This window comes from Corylus avellana, chromosome ca9 (genome assembly GCF_901000735.1).
Source record: "Corylus avellana chromosome ca9, CavTom2PMs-1.0".
Taxonomy (NCBI): Eukaryota; Viridiplantae; Streptophyta; class Magnoliopsida; order Fagales; family Betulaceae; genus Corylus; species Corylus avellana.
In genome coordinates, this window is record NC_081549.1 from 12,555,073 (window position 1) to 12,564,970 (window position 9,898).

Consider the following 9,898-nt stretch of genomic DNA (forward strand, 5'->3'; position numbering starts at 1 on the left):
TCCAGAAAAAATTAAAAAAAAAAAGTTTTTAATTTTTATTTAATTTTTTAATTTTCTGACGTGTTACCCACTCACACGTCAGGAAATTTTCTGACGTGGCATTTTTGACACGTCAGAACACGTCAGGAAACTCATGTCAGGAAAAAATGGTTTTTTTGTAGTGACAGTAGCGGCTTGCTCACACAAAAGCGCTTAAGATTCACGCAATCCACAAAGAAAGTATTTTCTATTAAATTAATACTTTAATGGAAGGTAGAGTTATAAGTAATATTGAGGCTTAAGTAACATAAACCATTTTCCGAAGTGCCAATCAGATTCTTTTAAAATTGCAATTATAAATATTGTATATTCTTATTTTCTACATTATTATTTTATTTTCAAAACCAGAATGGCTAAAGATTTGAGATTTAATAAATTTATCAAAAATATATTTTTATAAAATAATATTAAAAATTACATCTTTATCTGAAAATTATTTCACAATATTTTTATCTTTTTTTTTTTTTTAACAATAATTAATCCAATGTTTAGTTGGAACGGTCATGGTTGTTGGATATCCCCATAGCACTCCTTAATTTGGTGACAAGCTTTTTGATTAGAATTGTACAAAATTACTAAAATATCCAAAATACATATAAAATAATAAATAATAATAATAATAATGGAAAAAAATTATATATTTTCCCAAAGTCTTTCTCCGATCTTGGACGTCGTAGAATCTGAGCTGCCAATCTGTTGGAAATATATATAGAGGTAAATAGCGGTCCTTTTCTTCTATGTATATATATATATATATATATATAAATCGTGAAGTGTGGCCTCACAAACTTCTACAACCTCACCTTTTTTCCTACTCTTGGAACTCAATTCGTGAATCGAATCTCCGGTGCTTGTAAGTGGTGGGTCTAGTTGGCTTTCATCCAACGCGGAGAGAGAGAAATAGGGGTATCGGGAGAGAAGGAAGAATGCGGAGAGACGAGGGCTTTTTTGTAAATGTGGTGTTATAGAGGAAAGGAATACCTTTGTTTTTTTCCCGCCTATTTCGTTTCTCATGAAATAGCTATTCTTACCTATTCAATTCCACTCCGGTCTCTAATTCACATGCCAAACATGTTCATAGTTTCTAGCATTGCTCACTTGTATCATTTTCATAATTTTCCATTAAAATATATGTCATTGATTTCATTTGGAATAAAGTTTTTGTCAACACGTTCGTTTTCCTTTTGTCATGAGTCTCTCTCTCTCTCTCTCTCTCTCTCTCTATATATATGTATATATTCTCTTTACTTTCAAATAATCTTTGTCTTAAATTATGTAAATTACAAGGTTATGTTTAATATTGGCCTTATTTGTAAATAAAAGGTTTATATGTGACATGCATTATTAAATAAATGCCAGATTAAGCGTAATAGACAAAATAAATATAAAGAGCTGAGGGCCCAAAACAATAAAAGTTTCATAACTGAACTAATATATATGTTATTTTGTATATATATAATTTATATGCAGAAAGAAGTCAAGAGATCTAGTTAAATGAGTGCACGGATGGAAGTACTTAGTGAGAAATTACATTGTTTTCATTAATATAATAGTTATTGTTTTATCCGCTTTGAAATACTGCAAATGAATGAAACAAATGCATGTGGTGTCCAAAAATAAATAAAGAGCTAAAATGATAGATACCAACAAATTAAATTGGGAAGGAGCGAGGGTGCTAGGCTACCAGTGGACTGGATAGTATCAACTAAGACTATGATGTAGAAAGCTACCAATGGACTAGGGTACTGTTGCAAGCTACTAGTATGAAAACTAATAAACTTTATATGGTGGGAGTGGCTAATCCAAAATCTGCTAACCAAGTTTTGGGTGAAAAAGAGTATAAATAAGACTTTACTCAAACTAAATGCTCACTATGTTGCATATGCATATATACGTTTATATTTATTTTTATTAATGTTACTTTAATAAACCAACAATATTTTATACCATTGAAACAGAAGACTCACTTCATATTTACATAAACTTTGATGCAAGTTACAAGTTTGAGGGCGAAGGCCTTTTTGCCAATTTCGATGGTTATTGGACCATCTACTTTGTGTTTGTAGCTAGACTCTGATGAGCTAGCTTTGTCATTTTATGTTTGTTTCTTTTATTATATGTAATATGGCTTTAGCTTAGTTTATATTTGGTATTATATAATTTTGGATACTTATGTGCCGCCCGTGGCACCTATGTTTACTTGATACACCAATTGGGTATTTATTATATAACTAAATCGTGTTAATAATGATTCTAACTTGAGGTATTTCAGTCAGCTAAAATGTGTTGTATGAGGGATTCAATTCCTAGTGTTTAAAAAAAAAAAAATTGACTACGAGATTATATCTCTGATGTCGTAACATCACGTGTGAAATTAGATATTTCTACTTACTAAACGCCTCCAAAACTAGCATTGACTATTTTGGTAAAGTTACTAGCAATTTCTTCAGTTAAGTTAATTGGCAACTAACTAAAGGAATTGCCTGATATGGTGTTTGTTTGCAAAAATAGCAGTAATAAAATAATGGCTCGGAATAAAACGAATCCTTGTAAGAAATGACTATATTGAAGGTATCGAATCTCAAGGACTGCGCTGGTATTGTTATCAAGTCTTTCAGGATTAACTCTAACTTAATTTAAAGAAGTTGATTTGTTTTTGTTTCGAAAAGTAAATGTATGAAAGTAAAGTAAAAGTAGATTGTGATGAGAAGAAGAATAGATGTTGACTTTACCACTAGTTGCATAACAATGGTTAATCATACTTTAATAAGGAACATTCATTATATGCATGATAAGACTCGTGTCACTCGAGTAGTGAATAAAATACCATTATTAGAAATAAGTATAATTCATCTTCGGTTGGTACAGATCGTCTGCCTAACCTCTAGATGCAGTACGATCCGTCTTCCCTAAGTATGGACTATCAAATCTCTTAATTAGTTACACACAATCAATGGATAAGCATAACTCATCTTCGGGTTGTACGAATCATCTACCTAAATTATACCAAACTAAGGCGTAGACAAATTCACATTCTATAGGCATGGCCTATTAAATCCTATTGATTATGTGTCAATTAAAACCGTTGTATAACAATCATTCATATAATCATAGAAAATATGAAGGATTGAGTTCAATCAAGATAAAAAACTTCCTAAGACAAGAGAAGAATTTCATAATGATTGAATATAAACATTAAAAATCAATTCTCACAGTTATACAACCATCATTCATATAGAAAAAACTCAAATTAAAATACAATTAAGCCATTGTTACTTGGAAAGGGCTACATCAACACCCTATTATAGAATTAGTTGCTCATGTTGGTGCTGGGATGGCCTTCTACCGTGTTCACCTTCTCTTCAACTCTTCAAGCCTCCAAGAAGATCTTTTGTGAAATCTCTCTCTAAAACCAAGCAAGCCTTTCTCTTGAAGTTTATGGCCTAGGAGCCTTTGGATTCCCAGAAACCTTGAATTTCCATCACCTAGTTGAATTGGGAGACTTAGGCTTATTTCTTAATTCCACGATTTTGTCCTGCAGGTTAGCGCACGTGCGCTCAAGCTCAAGGAGGAGTGCACTTGAGCGCATGTGCGCTCAAGCCTAGAGAAGGATACGCTCGAGCCTAGTGCTGAGTGTGGTCGAGTGCAGGTGCGTGATAAGTAGGCCTGGGTACGGTCAAAAGGGTCCGGTTTTGGACCTTATCGGTTATTAACCGATAATTTTCGGTTAAACGGTTTATTAACCAATAAGAATTTTAACCGAAATTATCGGTTAAAGCGGTATACGGTTAAACGGTTCGGTTAAACCAGTTAACCGGTTTAACCGTGGGCTTTATATTGATTTATTTTGTTGGGCCAAAAATGAGTTTTTTTGACTTTTGAGAGCCCAAAATACTTTTTGTTGGGCTAAAATAACTTACTAAAAATGAGTTGTTTTAGGGGCCCAAATGCTTTTTCTTGGGACCCAAATTTTGTTTTTTGGGCTAAAAATTGAAGTTTTTTTATATTGATCCACCACAACTTTTTTTTTATATTATAAAATACATTTTTCCAAAGCAAATGGACTAATTAATATAATGAATGCTAATTAGACTAGCAAAACTAGTTAATGAAAAATGCTAAGGCAAAGAAATCTCATCCAATGCCATCACTAAAAATAAAATCAAACCTACCCAAACCTAAATTAAAATAAAATTAATTAATGAATAATAAACAAAGTATTAACTAATTAAAGTCACTTAGTAAAAGGAAAATAAGTCATAGGCAACACCATTACACAAATATAAAAGCGAGAAAACATAAAGATAGTGATCAATATGGATAAACATCAACATCAACACGGTTACACAATAATTTCCATGAGCCACCTCAAACATGGATTATCTTCAATTCCTTAAATTTGCTTCCTTCAATAATCCAACAAATCAAAACATAAATAAAGTGAATCGCTATTAGTAATTAATATTAAAGAGTAAGAAATAAATATCAAATAAGAAAAAAATAAGATGCAAGAAACTTACCAAAAACATCACCCCGCAAAGTTCATCCATCAAGCCTTAATCCATGTCAAATGTGAGGGAATTAGACAGAATTTCTACCACAATAAAATTTTTAAAGGATTAGTAAAAATAATTTAATCAAATAATTAGAACAATGAATAAATATGAAATTAACAAATATTACCCGACTCAAGCTTGTAGCTTTCTTCATCTTCAATATCAGGCAAGAGTGTCTCACAATACTGAAAATTGGGAGAAGATCTCAACCAATTTTGACAACAAATAAGAGCTTCTACTGTTTTCGGAGCCAAAGAACTCCGAGAAGGATCTATGATGCAACCTCCGATGCTAAACGCCAACTCAGAAGCAACAAAAATAAGTGGAATTGCCAGGACGTCCCGTGCTATCTCAGCGAGAATCGAAAACTTTACCTTATTTACCCTCCACCACATTAAAATATCAAAGTTGTCACTTGGTGTCTCGACCTCTTCCGTACAATATTGCTCTATCTCTGTCCGACACATCATCACATTTTTGGACGCCCGAAATGAATGGTAAATAGCTAAAGCATCTTTCTTATTAGTATCCACACCCACACCTTCGGAACTTGTTCAATTATGCTCTTCATTTGCAAACCTAGCCCCACTTTCATTCTTAGCATATTGTTCATATAACCGGCCCAAGACATTCTTTAATTTGTCAACAATTTCTTTTGCTTTTACTAGACCCACATTCATCTTGAACCAAAATTCCAAGACAAATATCTTGTAACGTGGATCAAGCACAGAAGCAACAAACAACAAAGGGTTAATAGCCAAAAAATTTCCCCAATACTTATCATATTTTACTTTCATTTGCATTGCCATGTTACCAATGAATAATCATCACTTTCATAATACTCGTCCAAACAATGATAAATATTTTGGAGAATACCAAAAAACAAGTTGGAAGTTGAGTACAATGAACCCGACATCTGAATTGTTTTGTCATAAAACACACGCAAGAATTTAACAATTTGTCGAACCTTATTCCAATCATCTTCATTTGGAGCCCCCAACACATCCCTCCCTCCACCATCATCATTCAAATAATGTAAAAAATTTGAATTTTCATCTAACATAAGATTAAATGCCCTTTCATACTTTTGTACCGCCTCCAACATGGTATAAGTAGAGTTCCATCTAGTGGAAATATCAAAAGTCAAGGAAGATCGACACTCAAGATTCTTCCTTTCTACACAAGACTTAAAGAGGGCCAATCTTTGGGGGGATCCCTTCACATACTTCACCATATTTCGGACCTTTCAATTGAATCATGTGCATCCTTCGTACCCTACTTCACAATTAAATTAAGAACATGCACACAACACCTTACATGAACAAACTCATGGCGACAAATAACATCGTTATTGGACATATTTCTTTTACTAAACTCACTAATTGCTTTATCATTAGTAGTTGCATTGTCAAGTGTCATCGCCAACACACGGGTAATTCCCCATTCCACCAAACATTGCTCTATTTCCTTAGTAATCGTTATTGCCGTGTGATCCGACACTTGGCGAAATGTCAATATTCTTTTGTGATATTTTCAAGTAGAGTCAATGAAATGTCTCGTTACAACCATGTAATTCATATTTTGAATCGAAGTCCAAGTGTTAGTTGTCAAACAAACCCTTTGACCAGCCATCAACAACTTCTTTTTGATTAATTCCTTTTTGGTCATAAACAATTTAACACAATCCTTCATCACTGTATAGCGAGAAGGAAGCTCAAAACGAGGCACAAGAACCCTAAACATTTTCTTAACACCCATCTTCTCCATAATTGAAAAGGAAAATTCATCAACAATGATCATTTCACAAAGTGTCTCCCTAAGAAGTTTTTCCGAATACTTACCAACAATTAGGTTATTATCAATACTACTATCACTCTGACTCTGCCCGGCCATAAAAGTGAACTTAGACTGAGAGCTATCTGTTTTTGCTTTTAAGCTCTTGTACTTTTGGCATTTTCTGAAATGGTACAACATGCTAGAGGTGCCATTTTTTGTACCATGACATTTATACTGAACCCTACAATAGTTACAACTTGAAATAGGAGCATCTTCAGAACTATTTATATCTTTAGTAAAATGGTTCTGTACTGATGATCTTTTTGTTCTTAATCTTTTTTTACAAGGGATTAGGGGTCGTCGACTACGAGTACGACCATGAGTTGCTCCCCTAGAACCCCTAGAACCCCTAGAACCAGCACATCTAATTCCTTGGGTATCCAACTCATCAGATTCATCAATATCATCAAAGGTTTCTTCATCAAAGTCTTCGTCAAAGGTTTCTTCATCATCTATGCCTATGGGACAAGAAGAAGTAGCTGATGTTGAAGGTCGATGTACACCCATACAAACCTCTGAAGTAAAAAGCAATGGTTGATTTTAATTAGCTAATGTGACAATGTTTGACCTATGGGCTATGACTAAACTCAAACTAATGGTTGGTTTTAATTAGCTAATGAGACTGTTAATTTGCTGATTTATGGTATTCATAAAACTGAGTTTTTCACCTAATGGTGCAAATCAAGATGTATGTGTAATGTGTTATGATTTTATAATGAATTTCATCATTTTTCCATAAAATAAGCCAATAATATTTAGTGGGTACCATAAAATAAGCCACGAAAAGATTCCCCAATCTCAACCGCCAAAAAATCAACAACGAAATAATATCAAAACACAACACCGAAATACCCATTCTAAATCTCAACCAACAACCAAAGATTTTCCAAACTATTGAGCATAATTCAATGAATTCATAAAAGATTTCGTAATTTTCGTTACCTGAAGCGAGGGCTGAGAGCCTGAGATTGAGAACCAGAGCTTGATTTGGTGGGATTCGTGGGAAGCCGGAAATTGGAACTTGGAAGTGAACATTGTGAACTGAAATAATTCACACACGGACACACCCTGAGGGTCAGAGATGCCAGAATCGGCCAGGCCAGATAAGAAAGAAAACAACAAATTTTACAAAGATTGTAGCAATTGAATGGAATTAGGCGAATGTCAACAGTTTATTATTTTTATCTTTTCCAAGGGAAAGAAACTGAATAGACTTGAAATCAGCATGTGGGTTTTTAAGAACAAATCAAAGTCAAACCTCAAATAGATAAACTTTAAAACTTTAAAAATTTCCTGAGAACCAAACAGAACTCTACTTGGAAAAAGTGCGAGCCGGTGAGAGGGAGAACTCACATCGAAAACAAAAATGTGAAAGAAACAAATAAAATTCTTAGAAAACACAATTCCCCTCCATTTACCCTCGGATTTTCCCAAGAACCAAACAGAACTTCCCTCAGAAAAAGTACCTGAGCTGGTGAGAGAGTGAAACAGAACCCACATAACACGCAAATACGAAAGAACAAATGCAAATTCCTAGAAAACACGCTTTCCCTCAGATTCTACTGAGAACCAAACAAAGCTTTACTTAGGAAAAAATGCACGAGCCAGTGAGGGAGAGAGAGAGAGAGACAGAAGCCACATTGAACTCAAAATGCGAAAAACAAAATAAAATCCCCATAAACCACAGTTTCCCTCACATTTAATCTTATCAAGAAGTAAACCCATACCCAATCAATTGTATGGGCAAAAAAGCCTTTTGAGGAAGAAAAATGAACAGAAGAAGAATTCATTCAAAGCCACAAGAAAATGCAGGTTCATCAAGACAGAACAAAACAACAGAAACAAGAGAAGTTTACCTCTTCGCCAAAAGTATCTAGGTAAGGTGATGGCCAAGGATTACTAAGTTAGGCGACTTAGACAAGAGAGAGAGCTCAAAGAGGCGAGAGACTAAGAGAGGCGCGATTTTAGGGGCTTAGAGTTCGACAATTACTGAGTTAGAGAGGTTTATATAACCTCTCTAAAATGGCGTCGTTTTGGATCATTACCTAACCGGTTCTTATCGGTTAAACCGGTTAATCGATAACCATTCCTTAACCGAACTGGACCGGACCGATAAGGATTTCGGTATACATTTTTTAATCGATAAAGATATGGGCATATCGATTACGGTTAATATCGGTTCGGTCAAAACCAGCAGAAGGCTGGTAATCGGTAACCGGTTAATCAGCCCAACCCTAGTGATAAGTGCCAAATATTACATATTTGAGCCCCTTAATTAACATTTGTTGATCATTTAGCTGTGTTTTAATATGATGTTTTGTGTTAGTTTTGTATTTTCAGTGTTTTGTAGGTTTCTAAAGGAAAATTGCGTCTTTAAAGTGAAAAATGCAAGATTTGAAAGAAAGTTGGAAAAATAGCCATCTGAGGAAGTGAGTGCCACATATTGCATATTTGAGTCCCCTAATTTACATCTGTTAATCCTTTAGCTGTGTTTTAATTAGATGTTTTGTGTTAGTTTTGTGTTTTTAGTGTTTTATACCTTGCTAAAGGAAAATTGCGCTTTTAAAATGAAAAATGCAAGATTTGGAAGAAAGTTGGAAAAATAGCCATCTGAGGAAGTGGGATCGAGCGTAAAACCCTGCGCTCGATCCCAGTAGGGCTGTGCTCGGGCGCACCCACGCCCACCAACAAGTCATCAGCGCGCGAGGATTGTGCTGCAAAAGGAAGAACACATGCATAAGTGTGATTGAGCGCACTGGCCATGCGCTTGAGTGCACTCGTCAAACAGGCTGGCACCAACACCATTTTTAGGGTTTAAAGCCCTGAAAACCTCTATAAATAAACTGCTAAGCCTCAAGAAAAGGAGACTGGAGACCAAGTCTGAAATTTCACAACTTTTCTTCCCTTTAATTTTAGTTTTTCCTTAGGTTTAGGTTTTATTTTTCATAGTCATGTGGAGCTAAAATTCTCAACTAAGGTTGAAGATGAAGCCTTGATGAGTGCCAAATATTGCATATTTGGGCCTCTTAACTTGTATTTGTTAAATCATTAGCTTTGTTATTTTCTGATGTTTTTGGGTGGTTTTGGTGTTTTAAGTGTTTTGCTGGTCATTGAGAGAAAATTGTGGTCTTTGTTGTGGAAATTGCGAAGAAATTGAAGAAGTGAAGTAGAGCATTCTTTGGAAGTGCGCTCGAGTGTAGGAAGACTGCGATCGTGCGCACTCGTGTAATCACCCAAACGCGCAGCACTCAAGTGTTGCGCCACAGAAACCCTAACACATGCCCGAGTGCGCTCGAGCGCACCCGTGCTGACCTGGCAGCGCTGAAGCCCTAATTTTTAGTTTAAATATCACATTTTCTTTTGTAAACACACATTGGTAGGCACCGTTTAGAGCCATTTTTCGACCTACTGTCGTTCTTATGCTCTGTCTACGTTTCTCTTTGTAAGTTTTAGGTTTTCTATGATTT